The 16,100-nt window shown below is 45.3% G+C and overlaps 3 non-coding genes across 3 annotated transcripts; 1 reads left to right on the top strand and 2 right to left on the bottom strand.

Annotated features, from left to right (window-relative positions):
• Positions 1 to 245: 245 nt before the first annotated feature.
• Trnas-cga lies at positions 246 to 320 on the bottom strand. Its single transcript has one exon. It is a non-coding gene; the product is annotated as a tRNA-Ser (tRNA).
• A 5,757-nt stretch (positions 321 to 6,077) lies between these two features.
• On the bottom strand, positions 6,078 to 6,154 carry Trnas-cga. Its single transcript has one exon. It is a non-coding gene; the product is annotated as a tRNA-Ser (tRNA).
• Positions 6,155 to 7,020: 866 nt separating this feature from the next.
• Positions 7,021 to 7,095, top strand: Trnal-caa. Its single transcript has one exon. It is a non-coding gene; the product is annotated as a tRNA-Leu (tRNA).
• Positions 7,096 to 16,100: the final 9,005 nt, after the last annotated feature.

The raw sequence follows: 16,100 nt of genomic DNA, 5'->3' as shown, positions 1-16,100 counted from the left end.
ATTTTGCCATTCCTCACGCTTTGCTTGGTTCTGTTTCGGAGTTTCCTATAAGCTTCGTACGCCTCGGGAGTTGGGTTACGCTTGAAGGCCCTATATGCAGCATCACGTTTATTCATGAACTGGCGTAATGCAGTGGTGAGCCACGGAGCGGGAGCTCTCTTTACCTTGACAGTGCGTTGAGGGGCATGTTTATCATACAGTGCAATAATTTTCCAACATGAAACTTCCTGACAGATTAAAACTGTGTGCCCGACCGAGACTCGAACTCGGGACCTTTGCCTTTCGGGGGCAAGTGCTCTACCAATTGAGCTACCGAAGCACGACTCACGCCCGGTACTCACAGCTTTACTTCCGCCAGTACCTCGTCTCCTACCTTCCAAACTTTACAGAAGCTCTCCTGCGAACCTTGCAGAACTAGCACTCCTGAAAGAAAGGATATTGCGGAGACATGGCTTAGCCACAGCCTGGGGGATGTTCCCAGAATGAGATTTTCACTCTGCAGTGGAGTGTGCGCTGATATGAAACTTCCTGGCAGATTTTTTTTTTTTTTTGTGGATGTGATAATCACTCCCAAAAAAGTGATCGCATCGGACGGACGGACGGACAGATAATAATTGTCTGACAATAAAAAATTAAAACTCTCACTCGAGGGAAGACTTGAACCAAGGACCTCTTTTTTTTTTTTTTTTTTTTTTTTAAGACGGTCATCAGTCCCCTAGAACTTAGAACTACTTTTTTTTTTTTAAGAAGGTGGGGGAGGGCGGGGAAGGCAGAGCGATCAGGGGTCGTAACCCGAGGCCTGGTCGCAGTGTCCCCCTCGGCCGTCAAGGAATCAGGGATGGGAAGGGGAAATCTTTTGTGGGAAGTATTATCTATTGATTTATATTTATTTACTGTTTTTAATACATTCTTAATGTGGTTTTACTTTATACCACAACAAAAATAAATGTATCTAGCACCGCATCGTGCTCTGAGAAAAAGAAAACAATATCTCGGCACGTTCCTACACCGAGGTAATGTATATGGGGAAAACGAAAAAAAAGTGCTTCATACAGGATGCAGAAGGGTGTGTCGCTACTCTCCTTACGCTTCATCATCCAGGTACGTCTTCACGTATACATCATGTTGTTCCACCGAGAATCGAACTTAGTCATGTCAGCTCACTCAATGGGTATCTTCTCCTACCTGTTGATGATGCAGCTGCGTGGAGGGTCGCGTAGGGCACTCTCTAAGTAATTAGAAAAATACTGTCTGTATTTTGGGTTCCGTACGATCGTGCAATGACGTTCTTGTAGGTAGTTCCAAAAGTCTAATACATCTGTAGGTCCATCGTGAAATAAGTAGTGTACCGCATGCGCACGGATCCACGTGACAGCGTTGGTCTTGGCGCACGGGAAATACTGTTGATCTGGAAATAGTAGAAACCGAGGTGTAATGTGTTCCGGAGTCACTCGTAGAAAATACGACAAAATTTGTCGCACCAAGCGCCATACGTCTTCTGCCGCGCCACATGTGAGACGGTGTTCGTCCGTGTCTGGTATCCCGCAGTCTACGCAGAGAGGCGATTCCGCCATGTTTATCTTGTGGAGGCGTGATCGGGTGAACTGTTTACCATTGACTGTGATGTACCATGTGGATCGGACGGCTGTGTCCAGTGGAATCGCGTCAATCGTCTTCCACACCACCTTCCAATTAACCTCAGGGCTTTTGATCTCCACGATGTTTGGTGGGCGCCTCTGCTGTAGGACATGATATTTATCCCGCGCCGACGCCTGTTTCGTCGGTGATACTGCGATACGGACATAGCTGTGTTCAATGTAAAAGTTCCCGAAGTAGTAGAAGGGTGGGGGTATGTCTTGCGTCGTCAGTGGGGGCATAATGGAGGGCGGAGCTAAGGACTCCAACAGCAAACCTGTCAAACTTTCCGGGTGGTGGCGCCACAGCTTGATGTGTGAGCTGACATACAGGGCCACAGCTCTTTCGTGGACATGGACTAGACCAAGACCTCCCCTTTCTGGGGGAAGGGTCAGTGACTCATAACTGACTTTGAAGAGCATGCCTGTACTGACGTAGGCTCCGAATGCCGCTAATAGACGTCGAGCCATCAGTAACGGTATTGGGAGAACACGCGCTATGTGTGGAAGGCGCGATGCGAGGTAAACATTGACGAAGTGTGTCCTTTGGAGAATGTCGAGGGTCCGCAGACGAAGGTTGAAGATCTGGACCCGAATTTGTTGTAATAAGCGGCGGTAGTTAAGAGCCGCGGTGCGCCGTATGTCGTCGTGAAACTCTATTCCGAGACATTTGATAGTGGCACGAAGCTGTAGGGGTTCGACACACGCTGGGGTCAACCCGTCTCCTATGGTCATGGCGACCGATTTGGCGACGTTGAGACAGCTGCCGGAAGCCACACCGTACGTGGTAATCCATTCTAGTGCTCTGTTGACATCGTCGCGATTGCGGAACACGAGAACCAGGTCGTCTGCATATGCTGTACAGCGAAATGTGACGTCACGTAGGGTAAGACCGGTGAGGCGTTGACGGAGACCACAGAGGTGCGGTTCCAGTGCCAGAGCATATAGTAACGTCGACAAGGGGCAGCCTTGACGGACGGAGCGGAAAATCGGGAGGGACTGCGAGAGACGCCCGTTAACGAGCACTTTGGAAGTCGCCCCTCGGAGTAGGCGCATCACGACGTCTGTGAATTGCTGTGGGTACTGCATGTGTTGGAGAACGGACGTTAGGTACGCGTGATCCACTCGATCAAAAGCTTGGCTAAAATCTAGTGATGCCAGCGCTCCCGGAATGCGGCGTGCCCTGGCTAGGGCTATTAAGTCACGGTATCGACACAGTGCTGTGTGGATGTTGTTGATACCCCCTAGGGAAGTCTGATCTGGCGAGATGACGTAAGGTAGGGTCGGTCGTAGACGGTTTGCTAATAGTCTGGTGAATATCTTCATGTCGCAGTTGACGAGTGTTAGCGGGCGGTAATCTTGTATTCGAGCCCCACCTTTAGGCTTGTGAACCGGTATAATTATTCCTTCTACGAAGGTCGCAGGGAGCGGCACCGCGAGGGACATAAGCTCCCGACAGATGTCTGTTAACTTGGGAGCCAGTAAATACTGGAAAGTTCTATAAAACTCCACAGGGAGCCCGTTGGGGCCAGGAGAGTTATTCGCCGCTCCTTTACCGATGGCGTCGATAACTTCGTCTTCCGTAATGTCGTTCAATAATTCAGTTTGTAAATCCTGTGGGACAATGCCGTAAACCAGTTGTGAGACTGCTGTCACCGTCGTCGGGTCAGAACATTGAGCAGAATAAAGTCGTGCGTAATGGTCGAAGAAGGCTTCAGCAATATCGCGTTGTGTGGTGTGATGATGGCCGTCCTCAGTGGTGATGGCATGTATCAGCGCCCGTCTTCGCAGCGTACGTTCTCGGATGACGTGGTACAAGGTGGGTGGTTCCGTTGCGAGTCTGTCTTGTGTCCGCGCTCGGACGATCGTCCCTTCGAGGTGTCGGCGCATATGGGCTACGATCTGTGCTTTCGCACGCTTAACTGTCAGCTGTCGTTCCGGTGTGGGTGGCAAGGAGGCGCATTCGCGAAGGACGATGAAATAAAAATCAAGGGTCTGCCGCCTCCAAGCAGCAGTCTCACGACCATACGTAATAAAGGTTCGCTGTAGGGCCGGCTTGGCGCAGGTTAACCACCAACTAATCGACGTAGGATAGGTTGGGAGGCGGCGGACGCACAAACTCCACGTGTCTTCGATGGCACGTCGACAATCCGGAGAAGCGAGATGAGCAAGGTTTAATTTCCAGGGATGTCGGCTGCGCCACACCCGTTGGCGACGAAGGGTGACGGCACATATATAGGCCTCGTGATCAGAAAAGGCTACTGGCCACACCTCCGCGTCACTCACCGTTGCCGCGAGAGAACGGGAGACGTAAATCCTATCGATGCGACTAGACGAGTGACTCGTGAAATGGGTGTATCCCGGTCTATTTCCTCGGACATGTTCCCATGTATCTACTAGCTGGAGATCGCTGATGAGTGTCCCAAGTTCGGGGCACGGTGAATGGCGTGGCAGCTGATGTTTAGGTGCTTGGGTGCAATTGAAATCGCCCCCTAATATCAAGTCATCGTGCCTGCCCTGAAAAAGCGGTGCTATTCCTTCGGCGAAGAAGAGCGATCGGTCACGACGGCGATTCGTTCCGGAAGGGGCGTACACATTGATAAACCGGACGCCTTGCACCGTTACGGCCATTCCTCAAGCGTCGGGGAGATATCGGACTTCGTCCGCCTCGAGGCCCTCTCTGAGGAGAATGGCGACTCCACTGTTAGTTGGCGAGGCGTGGGACACCTGAGCCGTATAACCATACATCCCCGGGAAATCGGCGACGAAGACTTCTTGGAGAAAGACAATGTCAACGTCTGCTGCATTGAGCATGTGTTGGAGCAGCGACAACTTCGTACGTGTCCGAATGGTGTTAATGTTGATGGTCGTTAAGCGATAGGTTTGTAGATCGTCTCCTGATGTGGGGGCTGCCGTCAGTGTCGCCGTAAAAGGTGGGGCCTGTGATCTGCTGGCCGCATCCGCACCGTCATCTGTTGCTACTCGGGAGGGGCCGAGGTGTGGGAGGAGAGACCCCTCTCCTCATCCACCACAGCGGCCGTGGAATCGTCTTCAATGTCATCCTCCCAAGGTCCGTAAGTTAACGGTGGCTGCGGTAGAACACTTGTGGGCTGAGTGACTAAGGGTGAATCCGCAGTTGTTTCCGGTTGTGTACCAACGGCGGGTGCTGTGCTGGCCATCCGTTTGTCCGAGGGAGCGGAATCGGGTTTGTCAAAATCAGACAAAGTGACAGGTGAGGGCGATCTCGTAGCATCCACTCTCCTCGTCGTTTCGTCGGCCGTCCGGTCGTCAACTGGAGAAGACGTCCGCTGGAGGCAATCGTCTGAGGGTGTGCGACGTCGCTTTTTATGTTTTCTCGGTGACCTTTGTTTGCGGACATGGGTTTCTGTGTCCGAAAGAGTTTGTGGTTCCCGTATAGCATCCCCCTCAGGGAGAAAGGCAGAGGTCGGTACAACCCTAGCGTCGAGTTCCATTCTCTCGTCCGAATCTTCATGTGGAGTCGATGGGCGGCGTTCTTCAACCCCTGCAGACACCGTAATGGTGTTGGTCAATCCAGGACCGGCGACAGGTGCGCATTCTAACGCTTCCTGTCTTCCGGGGGGGTTGTCGTCTGTCACGACGGTCGATCGTGTCACCTCTGCGTAATTGAGAGGGAGGGCCGTGAGCGTAGGAGGTGGTGTCGTGTCATGCAATGGAAGTTGTGTAACCAGACGTTGAATACACGCCGAGCGCACATGACCCTCCTGGCCGCAACCAGAACAAGTACGAGGTTGGCCGTCGTACATTATTATTGCTCGACAGCCACCTATGACTAAGTAGGACGCCACATGTTTCTTTAATTCAATTTTCACTTGTCGGACGCCGTTGAGGACTTGGTACGTCTCGAAGGTGTTCCATTTTTCGGCCACGTGGCTAATTACCGTCCCATAAGGGCGGAAAGCTGAGGTAACGACGTCCGGTGGTACTTCGAAAGGGAGTTCGAAGACTCTTAGTGTGCGTAATCCTAGTCCAGCATGGTCAACAGTAACCTCTCCGATGTGACCATCGGAGTGTTTGAACTTGAGAGTGTTCGTGCATCTGTTCACAACTGCGTGACATAACTCGTCATCGACCATCTTGACGTAAACGACGCTGGTTGTGATGGATAGGTGGATACCGATGATGTGCTGTGTTGGTATTTGAACTTCGTCACGGATGAATCGTTCGACTTCAAAGGCTCGTGGTCGTGCGTAGTCGGGCTGGAAGCTGATCTTGATGGTAGCTTTTCTGTACGAATGAACCATGGCGACTCAGTGTTAACGGACGCGAGTATTAGCTGCGGCGAGGAAGTAAACAAACTACGCGCGCTCGCGACTCTGCGGACGGGACCGCGACTCTGCGGACGGGACGTAAACAAGACGTCCTCGCCGCTCACCGGCCGAAAGCAGACTGACAGATTAAAACTGCGTGCCCGACCGAGACTCGAACTCGGGACCTTTGCCTTTCGCGGGCAAGTGCTCTACCAACTGAGCTACCGAAGCCCGACTCACGCCCGGTACTCACAGCTTTACTTCTGCCAGTACCTCGTCTCCTACCTTCCAAACTTTACAGAAGCTCTCCTGCGAACCTTGACGTGGCTAAGTCACAGCCTGGGGGATGTTTCCAGAATGAGATTTTCACTCTGCAGCGGAGTGTGGACTGATATGAAACTTCCTGGCAGATTAAAACTGTGTGCCCGACCGAGACTCGAACTCGGGACCTTTGCCTTTCGCGAGCAAGTGCTCTACCAACTGAGCTACCGAAGCACGACTTACGCCCGGTACTCACAGCACATGCCCGCGAAAGGCAAAGGTCCCGAGTTCGAGTCTCGGTCGGGCACACAGTTTTAATCTGCCAGGAAGTTTCATATCAGCGCACACTCCGCTGCAGAGTGAAAATCTCATTCTGGAAACATCCACCAGGCTGTGGCTAAGCCATGTCTCCGCAATATCGTTTCTTTCAGGAGTTCTAGTTCTGCAAGGTTCGCAGGAGAGCTTCTGTAAAGTTTGGAAGGTAGGAGACGAGGTACTGGCAGAAGTAAAGCTATTAGAACCGGGCCTGAGTCGTGCTTCGGTAGCTCAGTTTGTAGAGCACTTGCCCGCGAAAGGCAAAAATCCCGAGTTCGAGTCTCGGTCGGGCACACAACTTCAATCTGCCAGGAAGTTTCATATCAGCGCACACTCCGCTGCAGAGTGAAAATCTCATTCTGGAAACATCCCCCAGGCTGTGGCTAAGCCATGTCTCCGCAATATCCTTTCTTTCAGGAGTGCTGGTTCTGCAAGGTTCGCAGGAGAGCTTCTGTAAAGTTTGGAAGGTAGGAGACGAGGTACTGGCAGAAGTAAAGCTGTGAGTACCGGCTGTGAGTCGTGCTTCGGTAGCTCAGTTGGTAGAGCACTTGCCCGCAAAAGGCAAAGGTCCCGAGTTCGAGTCTCGGTCGGGCGCACAGTTTTAATCTGCCAGGAAGTTTCATATCAGCGCACACTCCGCTGCAGAGTGAAAATCTCATTCTGGAATTTTCCGACATAATTCTCGAATTTTTCCATCTTAAGTCGGTTTATTGCTTATATCATGCCAAGTGATGTCTAAGCAATCCTTTTGAAGAGCGTCATGGTTAACATTTTTTAGGTTTCTGTAGGTTACCAGATGAGATTTTTCTTTGGTGGTATGCACTGAGTAATTTAAGAATATCACGTCATGAGCAGAGAGTCCCGGAGCGGATGTCTGATTGGCGCGAATTATTTTATCTGGTCGCTTTGTTGCTATTTTATTTATGGGTGTATGGCTGTGTGGCGTGTGATGAGTTGGGTCCAGCGGTGTTAAACTTATATCATTGGAGTGGAACAGTCTCCTTAGTTTTTCTGCACAGGGTGATTTTAAGTGTAAGTCGATGTCTGTGTCGCCCATAATGATTGAAGCGAGGTGAGTTGCTCTCGCAGTTACTTTGCAAAGAAACAGGAGTTTCCCAACAGTGCCCGCTGCCAGCACTTCCAGCCACATACTGTGAGTGGGAGAGGGAAGCCTCAGCGAAATAGCCACGATCAAACAAATAACGCCGTCTCGTTGATATTATTTAATGAATTAATAACGAAGCCTCAGCGAAATAGCCACGATCAAACAAATAACGCCGTCTCGTTGATATTATTTAATGAATTAACAACGAAGCCTCAGCGAAATAGCCACGATCAAACAAATAACGCCGTCTCGTTGATATTATTTAATGAATTAACAACGAATACAGTCAATCGTAACTTTGGGTACATCTACTCATGAACCTTGGTATGTTACTGTCAGCCCTCCTTGTTCGGTCCAACGAAATTAAATTTGTAAAATTCGGTCATAAAATTTCATTGAAACCGAACTAAGTAACGTGTCTGAATTTAACTATAAACCTGTAATTTTTATTGCGTGAATGATACTATTATTTCAAGGAAAGCTCAAGATATCTGAGGCGCTATGAACCTAACTCTCAAAAAGAATCAGATCTAGTGCTCTAAATTCTCCAGATCTCTCGTCATACGGGCATTCCTCTTTTAGAGGCAATGGAGAAATTTAAGTGGTCTGCAGGAAGCCTTTCGAAGAGTTCAACATCGATTTGCAACTGTCGGAAGAATGAGCGGACGCAGTCCTTTCCGTGAGAAATCGTGCTGCCACCCCGTCTGATCGTCGCTATTTAGCAGGCATATTAACGGCCTGCGCTTCTCTGTTCACTACTAGAATACCACGAACAGTTCTTTAGGCCGATATGCGTGATCCAGTTTCAAGACCGGCATCGGTCCATGAACGACAACCCTGTTCTGTGAGGTATATTCCAACGTGATGCACAGCTGTTAAAACACTCTCTAGTATTGATATGGTTCTAATTCCCGTCGGACGATAATGGTTTCCCTAAATCATTCGAGTGGAAGCCTTGCGACGTACTTGACCTCTTATTCTCTTCCAGTAGGCCCTGGTGGACCTGAGAGACAGGTACTGCGTCAGTCGACAGCTGGAACAAATGCCATAATTACTGGACTGGTTATCGACGCTACTCTCATAATACTCCTCTCGACTTACCAGCCACCTGCGGAAGATGGTAGCGGCAGTCGCGTTTCCGATTATTTAAAATTAGCGAAATATGATTGCACAGAGAGGGAATAATTGTTGTAGAAAATTAATGTGCTGTGTGAAGTTTCATTAATTAAATATCGCTAAACAGCTCTTCCATAACAGTCAAGTTGTTACAGATCGTTTTGCCCTTTTAAGTACTCTACCACTGTGAAGACCATCACAGTGAGTTATGGGCTCTTAGGTGATAGTACGGAGGTTACCGAAGTGAAAGTTCTCGCCACCGTGCCTAAAGAGAGAATTTCTATTACTTTGTGATGCCATGCGGATTTAGATGATTCCTACAGAAAATAGAAACTTAGAAAATGTAGTCTTGGCTAAAACGCGTCCACTGACAGATGCAATTCATGAGCCTTGGTCCTATCCGCTTGGCCATTAAGCAGTTAAAGGAGAATGAACGGAATGGAAGGAGAAAGCAATAAAGTTTGTAGCTGTGCTCGCCATGTATGTAGGTGAATTAGCGGAGACGTAACATGGGCGGCTCTCAGGTTCGTTCTCCCCCTGTGGTCTGGGTAGGGGTCTGTTGTCACGTTTACATTCTTCTCTGTTCATGTTTTTTAACATTTAATAGAGTGTTTAAAATGTTGTACTAGTGGCGGATATCTTTTGTAGTCCCAACTATTCTCCATTTTCTGTGACGATCATCCAACACTAATGAGAAATATATGGAACTTTTTCGGAACGGAGGGTCACCTCCTCTTCCCAGGGGATCTCTTGGAAGAGATACTACTCAGCATTTTCGTCCCCACTTACCTCCTTCCACCAGGAACCTTTACGGAATTTTCCAGGACACTAAACTCGACATGACGGTAATAAACAAAAGCATGCAAGTATCTACTTTGCCCTCTTAAATGTGCATCTTCACGAGGAAACCAATTACGTTGTATAATAGGCCTCCTGATTAAATTAATTTGATTATAATATTTTTAATAAAGTTAAACTACAATATAGTATGCACGTTTAGCGCAGAATTTTTGATTTCTTCGGCTGGGTCACAACTGACTCCATTTCCCAGTCTGAGCTCCAGCTCTATCTTTAATGATCTCGATACCGATTGGGTGATAAAATACAAATTTCTTTTCTCTCCTTTCCTCCGTTTCTTTTCACACATTCGCATCATTGGCTTATTCACTCAGGGGAAGAACTTATTTGACTTTGTAAATCATGGCACGAGGACAAGGATAAACAGAGGGTTTCAAATTACATGAAGCAAATTATAATGAATTCTACTCTGCTTTTGTAAATGATGAAAGTCTATGTGAATGCAGCTTGCCGCTAACTTGGTGTAATGTTTTGTCTCTACAGAAGTGTATCTGTCGCCTTTATCGCTCTTTCCCTCTCACACATAACACATAAATCGGTACAATAAAGTCAGGGCTTCGTGTTTTCTAGTTAGGCTCATCCGTGAAAAAACAGAGAAACAATTATGCTAATGGAGGATTCTCTCACTCTCTCTCTCTCTCTCTGTCCTTTATCTGTGTACAGTTTAAATATATTATTTACGTGGAATCAGCCTAGTAGAATCTCTGGTGGAGCCCTTCGTCTTAATATTCAGCGGCTGGCTTGCTAGAAAAGATCTTTACATTTGTTATTATTATTAAGCGCTGCATTCAGTTGGGAAAATCGATCGTTTGAACAATTCGTTCAGTTTACGACAGATCTAAAATTTCAGATGTGGACGAAGCCTTTTTGGACGATTTCAAAAAACTCAGAGATTGCAGGCTCTCTTCGTCACAGCTGAAACTTCCCAATTAATTACAGGGCCCAGACAATCATCAATGGTTCAGACAGAGAACTCATTCGTCATTCACTCTAGAATAAAATGGTCACAAACCTTATTTCTGAGGAAAATTGTATATTGAATCCATTTTCGTACATGTTCCGTTTTCTGTTGGTTCCAAGTCTCGTGTAATTTTCTTTTACAGGTTTTTCTTTCTCTTTATCTATCACGCTAGCGGCACAAACTTTCCTAGCTCGCTTTAGCGCGAAGAAGAGTAAATAAATCTCCTTTAGCAATCCGACAATCTTCCAACCGATACTTCCGAAGCTGTTCCTCTCTCTCTCTATAATAACCATGGAGCATACATTTCTGTACCTCTGCTGTTCCAAAGAATAAACGTACCAGAAAAATACCTTGGCGTCGACGAGCTGTCGGCGCATATATTACTAGAAAATCTGATTAGATACTTTTCAAACGTAAATACATGTGGATGATTTGGTTGACCATTATTAATTATTGCGTGGTAGAGGGTAATTTTCCGTGGGGAGATTACAATGCCCCTCGCAGCGAGCGAAGTTTGTGAGCTCAATTTTGATTCACCGAACACACTTCGCGAGCTATCTATTAGCGTGGATAACCCGGAAGTGATGATTGTCAGTCCTCCGACTGAAAAAGAATATTATATTTGAGACAGACGAAGAAAAGAAATGTTGAAGACAGAAGAAATGAAGAAACCGGTACCGCGGCTGTATTGCTTTTACGTGCATCTAGGTGTTATATTTGCTGTGCACAACCAAGGAAGATGATCTTTCATGAACTGATGTCAGGGTCTACCCATTCGGGAACTTTCTTAAGCAGGGAAACCTTGGAAAACCTCTTAAGCCTAGACCCCCAGCCTACGATACATAGAAGATAGGAAAGCCTATAGAAGAAAAAAAATATAATTTTGAAATAGATCTCTAAAGGAAAGACAGGGATCAATTTGTATCACGATTTGGAGAAGAGTGGTTTGTGCCTCTAACAAAAAAAAAAAAAAAAAAAAAAAAAAAAAAGTTTTACAATAAATAACGTGAATTCTCGTTTTACAATCTTGCTCCTGGTACAATATCTTGCGATGCTAAACTCCCCCGGGTCTTGCATGTCCCCGACGTCCACATTTGTAGTCGGTCTTCTACGCGGCCCCCTCTGTAGTTGATCTTCTACGCGGCCCACAATGGGAAGAGTTGAAGGAACAGGGATACTCGAATTCACATGCAACATTCATTCCAAAAGAATTAGCAATGACCAAAAGGAAAACTCTTCCTCTAAGAGAACTGATTAGGTTGCACCGTCCAAGATTCTCCTTTTTGAAAGCAAAATCCTTATGGCTTCATGGATCCTTTTTGTTACGACGTACTTCAAGGAATTCAACCATTAACTAATGATGTTGCCAAAAGCATCATCCGATTTACTCCCTTTTGAATACTCCTTTTGATTTTGCCTCCCCACTTGTGCTTATAAGTCCAAAAGTTCTAACACATTTTCTATCACTGATTTGTTCTTCGTAATTTAAAGGATTCATGTAACTTACTATAGATTTTGGATTCAAATCATCGAATAATGGAAAGTGTAGTTCATTTTATACCAAGACATCATCCATATTTCCTTGATAAGTCATATAATTTAGCTATACTCAAAACTTTTTATTCTAAATACATATATTTCTTCGCTTGAGTGCTGAAATGTAAAAGTTATTAGCATTGAGGAATGCGGATTCGCTTCTTTCAATTACTCTCTGATTCATACGGTGTTCATCCATGCTCATATATGGAAATGGATTTTTCACACAAAATTCCCAAACGAACACGAACCATTAAATTACTACTGAATCTATGAATATTACTTTCTTTATTCATTCATTAATAAATTAAAAACTCTTAACTTCTAATTATAACACCTATTCCTTTTAGAGTTCAACATGAATCAGTTTATCCTCGCGTTTGGTGCGAGTCTCTTACAAAGCATATCTGTATCGTCTATATCGATTTTAATTCTCGCGCCGACGTCAACTGTTTTGCGCGGGAAATTATCTTTGCGGCGTTAACCGTCACTCACGATTCACTACCACAACACATCCCTTCACACGTTTACACATGTAAGCGTTCACATGAGATTATATATGAATATTCACTCGGAACCTCTTTTGATTATTCCGCGTCATTTGCAGGAAACATTTCATTCTTCTTGAAGGTCAGTTAGATCCTTAATCATTCTTGATGACATTAGCAATGCTAAAGTTCTATGTTCACCCAAACCACAGGTGAAGCCTATCTCCACTATCTTCTTTACAACACTCGATAATAATAGTTAGTCACTATTTCTATACTCTATGTCACTGATTAACTATTTCAATTTAAAGGTTTCTATCACTACACACACAGTTTATTGTTATGTTTTTTACGAGCGTTCATTTCTGTCACTCGGAACACCATTCCTCCCTATCTTCTAATCTTCATTATACTTTTTTAAGTCGTTATGAGAAAATAACCCTTTTATTTTGTTCGATCCCGGGTATGCTAACAGATAAGCCCCCGGATTCGGAATTTGTAGGATAATGTACGGTCCAGTATATGTTGTTGTTGTTGTTGTTGTGGTCTTCAGTCCTGAGACTGGTTTGATGCAGCTCTCCATGCTACTCTATCCTGTGCAAGCTTCTTCATCTCCCAGTACCTACTGCAACCTACATCCTCCTGAATCTGCTTAGTGTATTCATCTCTTGGTCTCCCCCTATGATTTTTACCCTCCACGCTGCCCTCCAATACTAAATTGGTGATCCCTTGATGCCTCAGAACATGTCCTACCAACCGATCCCTTCTTCTGGTCAAGTTGTGCCACAAACTTCTCTTCTCCCCAATCCTATTCAATACTTCATCATTAGTTATGTGATCTACCCATCTAATCTTCAGCATTCTTCTGTAGCACCACATTTCAAAAGCTTCTATTCTCTTCTTGTCCAAATTATTTACCGTCCATGTTTCACTTCCATACATGGCTACACTCCATACAAATACTTTCAGAAATAACTTCCTGACACTTAAATCTATACTCGATGTTAACAAATTTCTCTTCTTCAGAAACGCTTTCCTTGCCATTGCCAGTCTACATGTTATATCCTCTCTACTTCGTCCATCATCAGTTATTTTGCTCCCCAAATAGCAAAACTCCTTTACTACTTTAAGTGTCTCATTTCCTAATCTAATACCCTCAGCATCACCCGACTTAACTCGACTACATTCCATTATCCTCGTTTTGCTTTTGTTGATGTTCATCTTATATCCTCCCTTCAAGACACCATCCATTCCGTTCAACTGCTCTTCCAAGTCCTTTGCTGTCTCTGACAGAATTACGATGTCATCGGCGAACCTCAAAGTTTTTATTTCTTCTCCATGGATTTTAATACCTACTCCAAATTTTTCTTTTGTTTCCTTTACTGCTTGCTCAATATAGAGATTGAATAACATCGGGGAGAGGCTACAACCCTGTCTCACTCCCTTCCCAACCACTGCTTCCCTTTCATGTCCCTCGACTCTTATAACTGCCATCTGGTTTCTGTACAAGTTGTAAATAGCCTTTCGCTCCCTGTATTTTACCCCTGCCACCTTTAGAATTTGAAAGAGAGTATTCCAGTCAACATTGTCAAAAGCTTTCTCTAAGTCCACAAATGCTAGAAACGTAGGTTTGCCTTTCCTTAATCTTTCTTCTAAGATAAGTCGTAAGGTCAGTATTGCCTCACGTGTTCCAGTATTTCTACGGAATCCAAACTGATCTTCCCCGAGGTCGGCTTCTACTAGTTTTTCCATTCGTCTGTAAAGAATTCGTGTTAGTACTTTGCAGCTGTGGCTTATTAAACTGATGGTTCGGTAATTTTCACATCTGTCAACACCTGCTTTCTTTGGGATTGGAATTATTATATTCTTCTTGAAGTCTGAGGGTATTTCGCCTGTTTCGTACATCTTGCTCACCAGATGGTAGAGTTTTGTCAGGACTGGCTCTCCCAAGGCCGTCAGTAGTTCCAATGGAATTTTGTCTACTCCGGGGGCCTTGTTTCGACTCAGGTCCTTCAGTGCTCTGTCAAACTCTTCACGCAGTATCGTATCTCCCATTTCATCTTCATCTACATCCTCTTCCATTTCCATAATATTGTCCTCAAGTACATCGCCCTTGTATAGACCCTCTATATACTCCTTCCACCTTTCTGCTTTCCCTTCTTTGGTTAGAACTGGGTTTCCATCTGAGCTCTTGATATTCATACAAGTCGTTCTCTTATCTCCAAAGGTCTCTTTAATTTTCCTGTAGGCGGTATCTATCTTACCCCTAGTGAGATAGGCCTCTACATCCTTACATTTGTACTCTAGCCATCCCTGCTTAGCCATTTTGCACTTCCTGTCGATCTCATTTTTGAGACGTTTGTATTCCTTTTTGCCTGTTTCACTTACTGCATTTTTATATTTTCTCCTTTCATCAATTAAATTCAATATTTCTTCTGTTACCCAAGGATTTCTACTAGCCCTCGTCTTTTTACCTACTTGATCCTCTGCTGCCTTCACTACTTCATCCCTCAAAGCTACCCATTCTTCTTCTACTGTATTTATTTCCCCCATTCCTGTCAATTGCTCCCTTATGCTCTCCCTGAATCTCTGTACAACCTCTGGTTCTTTTAGTTTATCCAGGTCCCATCTCCTTAAATTCACACCTTTTTGCAGTTTCTTCAGTTTTAATCTACAGGTCATAACCAATAGATTGTGGTCAGAGTCCACATCTGCCCCTGGAAATGTCTTACAATTTAAAACCTGGTTCCTAAATCTCTGTCTTACCATTATATAATCTATCTGATACCTTTTAGTATCTCCAGGGTTCTTCCATGTATACAACCTTCTTTCATGATTCTTAAACCAAGTGTTAGTTATGATTATGTTGTGCTCTGTGCAAAATTCGACCAGGCGGCTTCCTCTTTCATTTCTGTCCCCCAATCCATATTCACCTACTATGTTTCCTTCTCTCCCTTTTCCTACACTCGAATTCCAGTCACCCATGACTATTAAATTTTCGTCTCCCTTCACAATCTGAATAATTTCTTTTATTTCATCATACCTTTCTTCAATTTCTTCGTCATCTGCAGAGCTAGTTGGCATATAAACTTGTACTACTGTAGTAGGCGTGGGCTTCGTATCTATCTTGGCCACAATAGTGCGTTCACTATGCTGTTTGTAGTAGCTTACCCGCATTCCTATTTTCCTATTCATTATTAAACCTACTCCTGCATTACCCCTATTTGATTTTGTGTTTATAACCCTGTAGTCACCTGACCAGAAGTCTTGTTCCTCCTGCCACCGAACTTCACTAATTCCCACTATATCTAACTTCAACCTATCCATTTCCCTTTTTAAATTTTCTAACCTACCTGCCCGATTAAGGGATCTGACATTCCACGCTCCGATCCGTAGAACGCCAGTTTTCTTTCTCCTGATAACGACATCCTCTTGAGTAGTCCCCGCCCGGAGATCCGAATGGGGGACTATTTTACCTCCGGAATATTTTACCCAAGAGGACGCCATCATCATGTAATCATACAGTAAAGCTGCATG

This window comes from Schistocerca piceifrons, chromosome 5, assembly GCF_021461385.2.
Source record: "Schistocerca piceifrons isolate TAMUIC-IGC-003096 chromosome 5, iqSchPice1.1, whole genome shotgun sequence".
In the NCBI taxonomy this organism is placed as follows: domain Eukaryota; kingdom Metazoa; phylum Arthropoda; class Insecta; order Orthoptera; family Acrididae; genus Schistocerca; species Schistocerca piceifrons.
Note: the sequence above shows the minus strand (reverse complement) of the source record. Positions and strands in the feature narration are given on the sequence as shown.